We start from the raw sequence: 16,363 nt of genomic DNA on the forward strand, positions 1-16,363 counted from the left end.
CCAACCAGACCAATAGGCCCGTGTGTGGCATTCTGGCCATCTTTCTGGGAGGCAGTGGATTTGGAGGGCAGTCCAAGACCGTTTCTGCTGCTCAGCCTTATTAAAACAATATTACAGAGAATATCCCCCTACGCCACCCACACGCCCCGTCTCTGTCTAACTGGAACAAGCTCCTTATTTATTTTTCTTTCTCTCTCTTTCACTCTCTCACTCTCGCTTTTTCTCTTCTATGTACTCTCTCTCTCTACTCCCCTCTCTCTCCTCTCTCTCTCCACCCACACAGTGAGGTGAGAAAGCAGCCAGCTCCAGCAGGAACTGGGAAATACTCACATCCTCTGAGCCCTCTATCTGCCAAAAAACAGAGCAACACAAAACTAAAGTTGATGCATGGCTCTGTTGGCTCAGGATGTGTAGCCTACATCTTACAGATTTTGCACAAAACAAAAGCCCCAGAGCCACTCTGCTGAGGGGAGCTAGAGGCAGATGGAGCTCCCTGGTGTTCAGAGGGGAGAGTGAACGAGCGACAAGTCAATGCCAATGAGGTTTATTACAATATAGAGGAGTGGCTGAGTACACCTTATATTCCTATGGGGAAATCAGCTTGCCATTCTAATCCTTATGTTTTATTAGAGAGAAAAGGACAGCAAGATAAAAACAGACCTTACGACATGCAGAGCAAAATAACAAGAGAGCAGCACAGGCTGAATACAGAGGAAGGGAGAGTAGGATGGATGGTGAGCGAGGGAAGGAAGGGAATCGAGAGTAGGAAGTAGAGAGGGAGTTGATTTATTGCCACCTCGATGAATCAATAAACTCACAGATCTGAGTTCCAGTTAGCTGCTGCTGCAGGCCTTTCCTTGGCTGCTCCGGAGCAGAAAGGCCGACAGATGTGAGGACCAGAGGAAACCCATTTATACTATGAGGCTCCCACTCTCACACAACCTAGGAGCAGAAGGTGCGAGGAGAGGGCGTTCAAACCCCCAGGCAAACAGGACTGTGATTAAGAGGAGAGGGAGGGAGCTCAGGCCAATGTGTGTGTAGTCTGATACATCCTTTTCTGACTGCACGGTCCTGTGTGGCTCAGTTGGTAGAGCATGGTGTTTGCAATGCCAGGGTTGTGGGTTCGATTCCCACGGGGGACCATCAGACTGTGGCAGAGAGCAGGTTTTTGTTTTGTGCCTCTATTCTGCTTGGTGTCAGAGCCAGTGAGGTGTGTGATGATAGACGATGACAGTGTCAGAGGACCAGTAGCACCACTCTTCTCAGTTTGAACTCTCCATACACTTTATTTTTTATTTCACTAGTCCAGTCATCTGACGATTGATATGATCATTAAATGCCATTTACTTTATTTGCCATTACCACAGATGACATCCTTTTTAAAAACAGATTTATCTTGTACGCTGAGATAGGGTTGAGTAAAACACATTGTCGGGAGTGCCAGTTAGATGCCTCTGCTCTGTAGAAAAGGGACAGTAGAGCCAATACCAGCCTTTTTCTGTGGAGGGTGACATTTGGCCTTATTTTACCAGTTCTGAGAGAGGGAGAGAAACACACACTAATACATGACACTCACCAAAAACACTTCTCAAAGCAATTCTCCTAGTTGTCTACTTTCTGTTTTTATTGCCTGGCTGCAGTGGGACCTCAGATCCTCTGTCGTGTTGAACAACATCCATAGTCCCCCATAACAGGACTCTGTAGCTCAATGAACACAGGCTAATTAAAGGGATAATCCACCCTAGAAATGAAATGGGACATGATACGTCATCATGATAAAGTTCTCGTCACTACTAGTCGGAACTAGGAAACTCTGAAATGTTCGATTTGCTAACTGGTTATACACGTGCCACGTTCAACAAGTTAGCAAGTCGGATATTTCAGAGTTTCCTAGCACGTGAACACAGCATAACAAACTATCTAATTTCATAATGGTTTTATAACAATTACCTGCACTCCAGATCGCCATATAAGCCAATAAATGGTATGGGCATACATGTCTAGAACACATCCATCTGTCTATGACTTCACGACAAAGTATATATTTTGTTCAAATGTCCTCTAAGTGCACAGTGCACCAACAGATGAATAACCTTTCTTCCTTCAACTACCATGGAACATGGAGCAAAGCAGTTTTCTGCTCTCGTCTCCCTTCTTGCGGGCTCGCAGGGCCCTTGCATGTTGCCATAGCAACCTGACACACAGCTTTGAGCTAGATAGGCAATCTCTACAAGGTTGAACATGGGGAGATTCACAGGAGGTTGGTGGCACCTTAATTGGGGAGAACGGGCTCGTTCTAATGACTGGAGAGGAATTAGTGGAATGGTAACATATAAATATATCTAACACATGGTTTCCAGATGTTTGATGCCTTCCATTTGTGCCATTATTATGAGCCGTCCTCCCCTCAGCAGGCTCCTGTGGTGAGATTGTAACTCCTAAATTGATAGTGCAGTTTTACAACTAGCTAACTACTTCACATGCTGATATTGACTTTGGTATTGTGTGTAGCTACAAGTAGAGGCTGCTGAGGGGAGGACACACACCATTCCACTCATTCCGCTCCAGCCACTACAACGAGCCTGTCCTCCCCAATTAAGTTGTCACCAACCTCCTGTGGTAGCTATGTTTTCTAGCTAGCTACCTAGCCAGCCAGCCTTTCTAGAGAGAGCATTGCGTTGTGGATTTTGTAGTCAACTTGAGCTCTGCCGATTTGCACATACATTTTCACGTTGCTTCCTAATCTATTATTATTTGCGTTATTTAACAATGTAAATCAAATTAATTTGTGGTTTTGAGTCGATTATTCCGTTAAGTTAAGATCATTTGTCTTCACATGCTAGCTGCAGGGGTATTCAACTCTTACCCTATGAGGTCCAGTACCAGCTGGTTTTCTGTTCTACCTGATAAATAATTGCACCCACCTGGTGTCCCAGGTCTAAATCAGTCCCTAATTAGAGGGCAACAATGTAAAAATGCAGTGGAGCTGGCTTCGTGATCCAGAGTTGAGTTTGAGGGCGCTAGAGGATACCTAACTGCCAAAATAAGATGCTTGGTCCCAGCTTGGTTACCATCTACACTAAATGGCTATTCTGTGCTCCAGAATCTAGAGAACCAAAACAAAACTTGCAAAGAAGATTGGCTTTTCAATTCTATTCTCTGTGTAGTTTTTAACAGTCTCTGGTCTTTCCTTTCACAGTCTCAAAACCACACTGAAGAAAAAGCTGACCAACGACGTGGCCAACCTGTCTGGCATTCCTCTGTCTGGCCGAGACGTCCACCGGGTGGCCTACTACCTCCAGAGTAAGGGCAACTCTGTGTCGGCCGTGGACCTCAGCTTCACTGAGCTGCAGGATGAGAGCCTGCGTCTATTACTGCCCTACCTGGGCTCCATGCCCAAGCTCACCACGCTGGCCATCAACGGCAACCGTCTGACGGTGGGCGTGCTGAAGGACCTGACGGAGGTGGTGAAGAACCCCCTGCAGTTCGCCAGCCTGGCATGGGTGGACTTGGGCAACAACGTGGACATCTTCACTGTGCCACAGCCCCTCCTAGTGGCCCTGCGCAGACGCTTCGGCCTCCGGAGCAGCCTGCCCACCATCTACGAGTATAGCGAGGTGCAGGTCTATAGTAGTTATACTCTGGAGACCTCTATTGAAGAACCCAGCCGGTATGAGGAGGAGGAGGGAGAGGGAGAAGAGGAGGAGGATAAGCTGGAGCTAGAGGCATGGGGAGGTGGGAAGAAGGTTGGGGAGAAGTGTGTATCCACGGATGTGGCTCTGCACTACTGTGAGAGGTGATGAGTCAGAGCCAGCGTTGTGGTTTGACAACCCTTTGTACCCTAGTGTACTCTCACCTTGGCCTGAGCCCTGCCTCCCGTTTCAGCATGCGTCATCATCGCAGGAGAAGCTTGGGGTCACCAAATTCATAAACCACTCACTAGGAGAAAACACTATTGTGTGTTCTCTTTATATGTTCCGATTGCAGAGAGAGTTCAAGCCAGTTTTGCCAGAAAATGTACATTTGAGAAAAAACAGACTGTTCTTGTGTTGATAAAGACATTGGTATTCTAGGCACTGCAGTGATATTTTTACTGTGTCCTCCTGCGTATGTCATTCTTTATGAGCAAAGCAATCCTACACAACAGGAATAAGACAGATTAGATTTCACCTGACTGTTTTGGCTTTCTAATGTCAAGTGCTTTTTTTCTAGTGAGGTACTTCCATTAAAGCACATGCAGACTGGATGACACAGTGGGAGGTTTTTTTTCTATAAATATGATGCTGTGTTTTATTGCACAACACACATTTTCTAAACGCTGATTTCAAAACAGATGGTTTTAATTATACATCCACCAGATTCACATTTATCCAAAAATAGTTTTTGTTTTCCAAGTAGAGCAGACCCGACTAGGCTGTGAACCTCAACTGGCAGGTTCTGGGTCAGGCTGCCCTTGCCCTGGGCTGGGTGCTGGGGAGAGGACACCCAGTCTGTCTGTCTGTCTGTCTGGGAAGGAGTGAGCTGGGGAGAGGACACCCCATCTGTCTGTCTGTCTGTCTGTCTGTCTGTCTGTCTGTCTGTCTGTCTGTCTGTCTGTCTGTCTGTCTGTCTGTCTGTCTGTCTGTCTGTCTGTCTGTCTGTCTGTCTGTCTGTCTGTCTGTCTGTCTGTCTGTCTGTCTGTCTGGGAAGGAGTGAGCTGGGGAGTGGACACCCAGGCTGTCTGTCTGTCTGGGAGGGAGTGAGCTGGGGAGTGGACACCCATGCTGTCTGTCTGTCTGGGAAGGACTGAGCTGGGGAGTGGACACCCAGGCTGTCTGTCTGTCTGGGAAGGACTGAGCTGGGGAGTGGACACCCAGGCTGTCTGTCTGTCTGGGAGGGACTGAGCTGGGGAGTGGACACCCAGGCTGTCTGTCTGTCTGTCTGTCTGGGAAGGAGTGAGCTGGGGAGAGGACACCCCGTCTGTCTGTCTGGGAAGGACTGAGCTGGGGAGTGGACACCCAGGCTGTCTGTCTGTCTGGGAAGGACTGAGCTGGGGAGTGGACACCCAGGCTGTCTGTCTGTCTGGGAGGGAGTGAGCTGGGGAGTGGACACCCAGGCTGTCTGTCTGTCTGGGAGGGAGTGTGTGTGGGCAGCTGATGAACTGACTGCTGCCTCTGTCAGGTTGTGTAAGAGGTGACAAGGCAGACAGATGGTGGGGAGAGGGAAAAAAAACATCAGAATTATCTCTCGACTGCATCTTTCGCCATGGGTTAAATGAAAGATTCTAATTGTGAATCGTACCATAAAGAAATAAAATGTACCCCTTGTCTTTCAAATGAAAGGCAAAAATATTGAGATGAGGAATGAGATAAAAATGTATTATCATCTGTACTGCTGTTTGAAACATAATATGAAAGTGAATTGTAAATGAGATGGTGAAAGGGAGCATGTCACAGGGGTCTTTTTAGATATTTTGTTCAGTGTTCAACTTGAGTATTATTTTGTATTGTTTTTTTAAGGTGACATGATGGTTACTGCAGCTCAACAATAGTCTGCAGAGAACATTTTAAAGAAATGATGATGAAATATGTTTTTGCGTGTGTACTTGTTTGTGCACTCATGTGGTTGTGTATGCGTTTCTGTGTGCCCAGGTGTGTGGCTGTGTGTGTTTGTAAGTGCTCTGGACATACCTGGTGTCCTCTAGAAACCTATTGTTTGCACTTTAAATGCAAGAACAAGTCAATGACTGTTATCCAGTCACAAATATCTCATTGAATATCCACTAGAATGGATCAATCTTCATCCAAACCACCATAGTCATTACAATATGACTTCCAGCATACCTTATCTATCTGTTTCCCACCTCAGTTTACTCTACAGTAACAACCATGGTTTTCTCTGAAAATTATAGAATACTGTTAATATGACTTCTTGCTTACTGTAACAAAATAAATACATGTTACAATTCTTTGGTCATTTTTGTTGTTTGTTTTTTAACAGTATTAACTGATGTCATTTCCCCCAAGACAAGGCCATAGGAGCTACACACTTATATTATTTTCATCAAGGATATCCCCCTCTATAGTTTTATAGCTTTCCAATACATCAGATGGATTTTCTACCAGGGTTTGTGTTTTGGGTGAGTGAAATGGACATGAGGCCCAGCCCTGTATGGACCTGCCAGTGTGAGAGTAATATCACCATGGTACTTGACTGTGACTGCTCTGCTTGGTAGTCACTTCCCTGGTCATAGGGGAAGTACCGTTATGTCAGGCCATCCATCTTATGCTCTTATTAGGCCTGTAGAAGGTCATGTTGGAGCTCAGTGTCAGGTAAGAGGGGATCCTGGGCCGATGTGTAGCTGGCGTTGATCCAGGCAGACTAGTGTAACGTAAACCATGCTTAGCATTCCTTCTAATAGCATCTCCAAGGCAAAGAGCTCATTCACAGGTTCATGCGATATGGTCTTATGACAAAAGCTCTGCTGCTGAGTACAGTAGATTATCACTTTCCCATGTCCAATGTGGGTCTGCTGACATAAAACACTAAGATGTTTCCGTTTTTCACAGAATTCAGCCCAATGTCCGTTTTAAAATGTCCTATGTGAGCCTTTATAATGATTCTGAGAGGACACCACTTGCATTGTTCGTGGTTAGTCAAGCTTCCACAGACCAGTGTTTTTTAATCCCATTCCTCAGCCCTTGGATGTGTACAGATGCTGCTGTTCGACTGTAACACCAGTGTTACACTAGTGCATAGACCCTTATGTTATACTAGGGAAATAGTGTTTCCATAGCTAGGGCTGACAGTGAGGACTTGTGAAGAGCAGAATCAACAACATCTGCGTTATCAAAACAGTTGCATTGTGAGAAGGTGTTAAAGTTTACAGCTAACCATGGTTATGTATTGGCTCATTCATCCCCCTTCATCTCCCCTGTAACTATTCCCCAGGTTGTTTCTGTAAATTAGAATGTGTTCTCAGTCAACTTACGTGGTAAAATAAGGGTAAAAATTGAATTTTAAAATTATGTAAATTCCAGCTGAACAGTACCGGTGGCCTGGCTTTGGCCCCAAGTGAGAGCCGGTCTGCCAGAGCCAAGGCCAAGTGAGACAGAGGTGCAGGCCCATGTAGATGGAAACAGACAAGTCTGAGCTTCTGGCTAAAACAGGGTAAATCTTACTTAAAAATGTTGCCATTAGAGGTCAGAGGTTAATGAACAGAATAGGCTGTGCAGGACAGTGTGTACCAGCTTTTGACTGGTAAACCTCACACCGATTGTACCCATACTCCCTCATTTACCAGTGGACATAGACATGACGGGTATTTTTCCTGTCAAGGAAGACTTACTGGAACTAGATGTTCATGGAATTCAAGACCGACAGTCTAAGAAGCCCTTCAATACTATGCAATTGCACTCAGTTCTAACTGTGGATATGCAGAGGGGACTAGCTTGTAATGCCAAGGGGTAATCTCAATGTATTTAGCACCGTATCCATGTCTGGTGGTATAAATAAAACATTGTTTTGTCTCACATTATTCCTGTGTGTTTGTGTTATGTTTGGTCTGATGTTGCAATGTCATTGTGTCATCATTGTAATATATTTTTTCTTATTATTCTCATGTATTCAAAACGTTCAAGTGCTATTACTGATGCTTTTTCCCAGAATCCATACTCCACCTGGTAGTGGTATTGGTCCCATGGCAGCTCATATGGACCACAGCCAGAAACCATCGCTACAGTGTAACTCCTCACAGGCCTGACCTCCAAAATGACAGGACTGGTTCACTATTAACAATACAGGAATGGTCTGTTGATTTCAATCTGTTTTTCTAATCTCCCAAACCCCAGTATTTCTACTTTGCACCCTCATCTACTGTCAAATCTACCATTCCAGTGTTTTAATTGCTATATTGTATTTACTTTGCCACCATGGCCTGTTTATTGCCTTTACCTCCCTTATCTCACCTCATTTGCTCACATTGTATATAGACTTATTTTTCTACTGTATTATTGACTGTATGTTTGTTTTACTCCATGTTTTACTCTGTGTTGTTATATGTGTCGAACTGCTATGCTTTATCTTGGCCAGGTCGCAGTTGTAAATGAGAACTTGTTCTCAACTTGCCTACCTGGTTAAATAAAGGTGAAATAAATAAATAAAAATAAATAAATAAAACGGCTCCACGGTATTTCAGTAGCTATGACACTGTGAAAGGTAATCATTACCAGTAAAACTAAGTTAGAGACAAACACATTTATTTATGGGATGTATGCATAATATATAAATTTGAGTGCCTGCAAGTGTATGTACTTATGTGTATTTATGTCTGTGTATGTGAGAGTGTAATGTTAGTTTCACCTCTTTACTCAATCTCAGTTTTCCCATGGCTCCAGTTTAACAATGCTGACAGGAACAAGAGACGGATAATGGGGTTGTTCCCCAGGGTCTCCATCCACAGCTTACAAATAGAGCTCTGCACGGGAATGAATTTTAAGCCCAAGCCCAAGCTCTACCCATGCCTGCAACATTCAGGCCCTACCCTACCCAGGACCGATTTCTTCTGCCAAATTTAAGGTCCGGCCCTGCCCGAAATCAGAAATAACTTCTTCCATTAGTAAATCCCTTAGCTGCTCCTCACTGTCTGTCGCTCACTCCCTGTGCTCAGCTCGCTCTACATGATGCTCGCTCTACTGCTCATGATGGCTCTGATTCTGTGAGTATCCATAGCAACGGCTCCACTTAGGCAGCTTAGGGAAGCAAAATATTACAGTAGAAAAATAAGGTAGGGAACTGACAGCTGCGCCATACTGGTTGCAAAATAAATGGGGAGAGATTTTCAGTGTACCGATTCCATGGCACATGGTTTATGAACTGGTACAAAAAACAATACTTGATTCAACACTGAGTTTTTCAAATAAATTATTATACAAAATGCTATATATATGTGGCATACAACAATCTCAGGTCTGTAGATTTTGCTGCGAAGAGACAGAATCACTAGATCATTTATTCTGGTATTGCCCCATGTAGCTTGTTTCTGGTCACAGGTTCAGAAATTGTAAAAAAATAAATATTCACTTAAACTTCACCTTGTAAATATCAGTGTTGGGCGATTTGGAAAGCCATAGTCAGTCAATAAATAATATAATAATACTTGTAGGAATTGTTTTCATCTTTAGCTCACAATCTGTAGATACTATACAATTAGAAAGGTTCAAATTGAATGTAAAAATCACAGCACAATTGAAAAATAAATGTCACATGGAAACCAAACGAGGGTGGTCTATGGTGATAGGTGGGATGGGCTGAGAGTGGCTGGGGGGTGGGATTAAAGAGCTTATGTTTGGTAATGTATTATTGTTATGTGAGTGCTTTATATAAAAGTACCATGTATGTAAAATGTGTATGCAAAATGTGTATGTAAAATGTATGTATAAGTATCAGAAAATTGGTTAAAAGAAAACCAAATATATTTGTCCTCCAAAAAGGGGTGGTGGTGGATGGGTTAATAAAAATTAAAAATAAAATTAAAAAATCCTCATCTGGACCCCATCAAGCGATGAAACACAGACAAAAAAAAGAATTGAACAAGAGGAAACTCTTCCAAGACCCTATCAAATAAGCTAAGGACCCTGGGACTAAACCTGAACTTCCTGACGGGCCGCCCGCAGGTGGTAAGGGTAGGTAACAACAGATCCGCCACGCTGATCCTCAACACAGGGGCCCCTCAGGGGTGCGTGCTCAGTCCCCTCCTGTACTCCCTTTTCACTCATGACTCCACGGCCAGGCACGACTCCAACACCATCAATAAATCAGTGGTAGGCCTGATCACCGACAACGACGAGACACTGTGTGGTGCCAGGACAACAACCTCTCCCTCAACGTGATCAAGACAAAGGAGATGATTGTGGACTACAGGAAAAAAGAGGACCGAGCACACCCCCATTCTCATCGACGGGGGTGCAGTGGAGCAGGTTGAGAGCTTCAAGTTCCTTGGTGTCCACATCACCAACAAACTGACATGGTCCAAGCACACCAAGACAGCCGTGAAGAGGGCACAACAAAACCTATTCCCCCTCAGGAGACTGAAACGATTTGGCATGGATCCTCAGATCTTCAAAAGGTTCTACAGCTGCACCATGGAGAGCATCCTGACTGGTTGCATCACTGCCTGGTATGGCAACTGCTCAGCCTCCGACCACAAGGCACTACAGAGGGTAGTGCAAACGGCCCAGTACATCACTGGGGCCAAGCTTCCTGCCATCCAGGACCTCTATACCAGACTCCACCACACTAGTCATAGATTGTTCTCTCTGCTACCACACGGCAAGCGGTACCGGAGCGCCAAGTCTAGGTCCAAGAAGCTTCTAAACAGCTTCTACACCCAAGCCATAAGACTCCTGAACATCTAATCAAATGGCTACCCCCTCTCCCCCTCTTTACACCGCTGCTACTCTCTGTTGTTGTCATCTATGCAGAGTCACTTCAATAACTCTATCTACATGTACATACTACTTCAACTAACCGGTGCCCCCGCACATTGACTCTGTACTGGTACCCCCCTGTATATAGTTTCGCTATTGTTGTTTTACTGCTGCTCTTTAATTACTTGTTACTTTTATCTCTTATTCTTGTCCATAGTTTTTGAAACTGCATTGTTGGTTGGGGGCTCGTGAGTAAGCATTTCACTGTAAGGTCTACACCAGTTGTATTCGGCACATGTGACTAATATAATTTGATTTTGATTTGAAATCCATTCATCTTTGTTTGATTTCATTTTCCCTTCAAAGATTTGTTAACTTTGGAAATGTTTTAGTGATAACCCCTATATAATTTCCTGTTAACCGTGTTTTTCCAGTGCTCTGTGACATACAGTAGTGGTGTCCTGCCCTTGATATGAGGTGGTGATCCTACTCAGGAGACTTCTTTCCCATCTTCAAGATGTTCAAATCCAAGGGTTTTCCATATTGGGGAAGGATAATAACACAGAAACATCTCAATGACATCTTGAAGGGACAATCTGCAGTTGCTACATACCTTTTTGGACTTATAAATTAATGATATCCACCCATTGATGTCGTACCCTATTGATGTCGTACCCTAACTGTCACTATACACTATATAGTCTCAAAACATGGTTAAAACTATCATTTTTGATGGTCCTTGCATCTATAGCTCTATCTATGAATTTGAGAGTGGTTACATTTTCCAGCCCATCCCTTAGCTTTTTAATTGTTTCAATTGTTGATTGCAGCTTTAAAGTTTCCTGGACAGTTGTTTGTTCTCAGCAAGGATAACAGGATCTGCTTTCCCAGAAACTGTCGTGGGATTTGTTTCTTGCTTCCCAGCAAACCTCAAAGAGGATCAGGAACAGAAAAAAACACACTCTCAAATTTGATTTGTGTTTGCTAGCAGGCGTTTTGGCCTACTACTGTGTTGCTATACTCTTTACAGACCCTTCAGGAGGTCAGAGCGGTGGACTTGGGAGAGTGGTAGAGTATTTATTTGCAGGGGGTCTGACCTTTGGCTGAGATTTGAACATTTTGGTCCAAAACAGCCCCAAAGGGACCCACACTCAACAAACACTCAACAAACTGCTACTAACACGCTACTCATACGAGTGCCAAAGGCATTCTCACAACATTATGGCCTGTAACGATCGTCTGTAAAAGAAGGGGACCAAAGCGCGCATGGTGAGTGTTCATATTGAAGTTTTAATAATACGAAACACTAGAACTTAAGAAACAAACGAAAGCCAACAGTTCTGTCAAGTGCAAACCACACAACAGAAACAACTACCCACAAAAACCCAAAGGAAAACAGGCTGCCTAAGTATGGCTCCCAATCAGAGACAACGATAGACAGCTGTCCCTGATTGAGAGCCATACCCGGCCGAAACAAAGAAATACAAAACATAGAAAGGTGAACATAGAATGCCCACCCCAACTCACGCCCTGACCAAACCAAAATAGAGACATAAAAAGGATCTCTAAGGTCAGGGCGTGACATGGCCATTGAAGTGTATTGTATTGTGAGCATAATTTACGTGTTATACACTGCTCAAAAAAATAAAGGGAACACTTAAACACATCCTAGATCTGAATGAAAGAAAAAATCTTATTAAATACTTTTTTCTTTACATAGTTGAATGTGCTGACAACAAAATCACACAAAAATAATCAATGGAAATCCAATTTATCAACCCATGGAGGTCTGGATTTGGAGTCACACTCAAAATTAAAGTGGAAAACCACACTACAGGCTGATCCAACTTTGATGTAATGTTCTTAAAACAAGTCAAAATGAGACTCAGTAGTGTGTGTGGCCTCCACGTGCCTGTATGACCTCCATACAACGCCTGGGCATGCTCCTGATGAGGTGGCGGATGGTCTCCTGAGGGATCTCCTCCCAGACCTGGACTAAAGCATCCGCCAACTCCTGGACAGTCTGTGGTGCAACGTGGCGTTGGTGGATGGAGCGAGACATGATGTCCCAGATGTGCTCAATTGGATTCAGGTCTGGGGAACGGGCGGGCCAGTCCATAGCATCAATGCCTTCCTCTTGCAGGAACTGTTGACACACTCCAGCCACATGAGGTCTAGCATTCTCTTGCATTAGGAGGAACCCAGGGCCAACCGCATCAGCATATGGTCTTACAAGGGGTCTGAGGATCTCATCTCGGTACCTAATGGCAGATATTACACTCAGTGAATGGGAATCGTGAGGAAAAAAGCCATGTAACTGCTCAAAAAAATAAAGGGAACACTTAAACAACACAATGTAACTCCAAGTCAATCACACTTCTGTGAAATCAAACTGTCCACTTAGGAAGCAACACTGATTGACAATACATTTCACATGCTGTTGTGCAAATGGAATAGACAACAAGTGGAAATTATAGGCAATAAGCAAGACACCCCCAATAAAGGAGTGGTTCTGCAGGTGATGACCAGAGACCACTTCTCAGTTCCTATGCTTCCTGGCTGATGTTTTGGTCACTTTTGAATGCTGGCGGTGCTTTCACTCTAGTGGTAGCATGAGACGAAGTCTACAACCCACACAAGTGGATCAGGTAGTGCAGCTCATCCAGGATAGCACATCAATGCGAGCTGTGGCAAGAAGGTTTGCTGTGTCTGTCAGCGTAGTGTCCAGAGCATGGAGGTGCTGCCAGGAGACAGGACAGTACATCAGGAGACGAGGAGGAGGCCGTAGGAGGGCAACAACCCAGCAGCAGGACCGCTACCTCCGCCTTTGTGCAAGGAGGAGCAGGAGGAGCACTGCCAGAGCCCTGCAAAATGACCTCCAGCAGGCCACAAATGTGCATGTGTCTGCTCAAACGGTCAGAAACAGACTCCATGAGGGTGGTATGAGGGCCCGACGTCCACAGGTGGGGGTTGTGCTTACAGCCCAACACCGTGCAGGACGTTTGGCATTTGCCAGAGAACACCAAGATTGGCAAATTCACCACTGGCGTCCTGTGCTCTTCACAGATGAAAGCGGGTTCACACTGAACACATGTGACAGACGTGACAGAGTCTGGAGACGCCGTGGAGATCGTTCTGCTGCCTGCAACATCCTCCAGCATGACCGGTTTGGCGGTGGGTCAGTCATGGTGTGGGGTGGCATTTCTTTGGGGGGCTGCACAGCCCTCCATGTGCTCGCCAGAGGTAGCCTGACTGAGTTTAGGATTAGGGTTAGGGTGCAATGTATTACCAATCTAGGGTCAAGGTTAGGATTAGGATTTCTGCTGTAAGTGCAATGTATTAAATCAAATCCAATTTTAATTGTCACATGCACTGAATACAACAGGTGTAGACCTTACCATAAAATGCTTACTTACAAGCCCTTAAGCAACAACCCAGTTTTAAGAAAATAGAGATAAGAACATATTTACTAAATAAACTAAAGTAAAAAAAAAAGTTACACAATAAAAGTAAAATAACAAGGCTATGTACAGGGGATACCGATACCGAGTCAATGTGCGGGGGTACAGGTTAGTCGAGGTAATTGGGGTAATATGTACATGTAGCTAGGGGTAAAGTGACTATGCATAGATAATAAACAGCGAGTAACAGCAGTGTAAAAACAAAGGGGGGGGGGGGGGTTCAATGTAAATAGTCCGGGTGGCCATTTGATTGATTGTTCAGCAGATTTATGGCTTGGGGGTAGAATCTGTTAAGGAGCCATTTAAGGGTAAGGCTTGGGATTCAGGTTTCTGCTGTTAATGCAGCAATATATTACCAATCTGGGGTTAGGGTTGTGGTTGTGGATAAGGCTAGGGATCAAACGGGATGTGGATATGAAGCTCGGGTTAATGTCCGCGCTCGCATTGAAATCTAATTTGAAAATCTGTTAATTTAAACTAGAGATTTCTAGGTTTTTGCAAGAGAAACGGATGATGGTTTGTTACCCAGGGTCTCCCTCCACAGCTTCAGAATTCTGTTTGATTAAAGACGATCTAGCTCACATTGGGGGAGAAGAAAATCCCTAGTCTGGACCCCATCAAGGGGTCACATTCTGTTAACCTAACAGGCCATAAAACACATCTGAAAAGGATCAAGGGGAAATTCCAAGAACTGATCAAATCCCCACCATTAAGTTAATCACCCTTCCAGCTAAAAGGATTACAAAACGTTGGAGATTGAGTGATGAACAATGTATCATTTCCTGGGAACAGTGTTTTTCCAGTAAACTCTGTGAAACCTTGGATGTGTGGGGGTTTCTAGTTCATACATGAGGCAATGATCCTACTCAGCATACTTCTGTCCCATCTTCAAGATGTTCAAATCCTTGAGTTTTCCATATTGGGGAAGGATAAAAAGCGGAAATCTGTGGTTGCTACATCCACGTTTTTATATTCAGCATGGATAGCAGAATCTGCTTTCCCAGAAACTGAAGAGGTACTTGTTTCTCGCTTCACGGTAAACCTTAAAGAGGGTCAGGATCTAAAAACATACTCTTAAGTTTGATTTGTGTTTTCTAGCAGACATTTTGGCCTACTACTGTGTTGCTATACTCTTTACAGACCCTTCAGGGGGTCAGAGCTGTGGACTTGGGAGAGTAGCAGAGTATTTATTTACCAGGGGTCAGACCTTTGGCCCATAGGAACAAACACTCAACAAACTACTACCCACACGTGTTTTCAGTAAACTTTATTAGTGCCAAAGGCTTCTCACAACATTTACCATGCATACAGTGCCACCTTATGGCCATTAGAGCGTATTGTATTGTGAGACATTGTATTTTACATGGCTCTTTTCCTCAGCATTCCCATTCACTGAGTGTAGGGTTAAGGTTGTGTTTGAGGATAGGGTTAGGGTAATGGTTGAATCAGGATGTGGATATGGACTAGGGTTAGAGTGAGGGGGTTAAGGTTGTGTTTGAGGATAGGGTTAGGGTAATGGTTGAATCAGGATGTGGATATGGACTAGGGTTAGAGTGTTGGGTTAAGGTTGAGGCTAGGGTTGGGGGTTTGGGGTTGTGTGTGTGTGTGTGTGTGTGTGTGTGTGTGTGTGTGTGTGTGTGTGTGTGTGTGTGTGTGTGTGTGTGTGTGTGTGTGTGTGTGTGTGTGTGTGTGTGTGTGTGTGTGTGTGTGTGTGTTAGGGGGAATATTGGGGCCTTGCCTATTCTAGTTATTTTTCCACCTCCAACCATTGGAAACACTGCAGTATTAAATGTAATTTGATCCCACTCACCTCATCATCTACAAGCCTGTAATCAAATGTTTGCTGCTCCGAAGCGGATTCTGCTACATTTACAGGCCACGTTGTTGGCCTCAACTGCCATCACTTAATGTGATTAGGTGGGAATAAATGTCTCTGGAAGCACTGATAAGCAGGAGGCAATAGACTGCAGGCAACACTGCGCTGATGGTGGCTGTGTGATGTACTGTAGGACTGTTATTATGTAATACTGTGATGGCAGTATACATTTGTGGTACAAATGTCCCTAATATTTGGGACAGGCTAGAGATTGATTCAGAAAGACTAACTATTTACCCATGAGGCTAAATATTTTGCCTCTACTGAAGTATGTGAAAAATGTAGATTTTTTGCAGGGTGTAGGTTATACTGCAAAATATGTACTGTTCTGTGTATGTAGTATTATATGTATTGTAGTGTTGTCATCAAAGTCTGTTATACACTCAGTGTACAACACATTAGGAACACCTGCTTTTTTCATGACATAGACTGACCAGGTGAATCCAGGTGAAAGCTATGATCCCTTATTGATGTCACTTCAATGGTAGTAGGTATGGTAGTAGGTGCCATACTGGTTTGAGTATGTCAAAAATTGTAGCACTGCTGGGTTTTTCACGCTCAACAGTTTCCCATGTGTATCAAGAATGATCCACCACCCAAAGGACATCCAGCTACAGTGA

Source organism: Salmo salar, chromosome 13 (genome assembly GCF_965601325.2).
Source record: "Salmo salar chromosome 13, fSalSal1, whole genome shotgun sequence".
In the NCBI taxonomy this organism is placed as follows: Eukaryota; Metazoa; Chordata; class Actinopteri; order Salmoniformes; family Salmonidae; genus Salmo; species Salmo salar.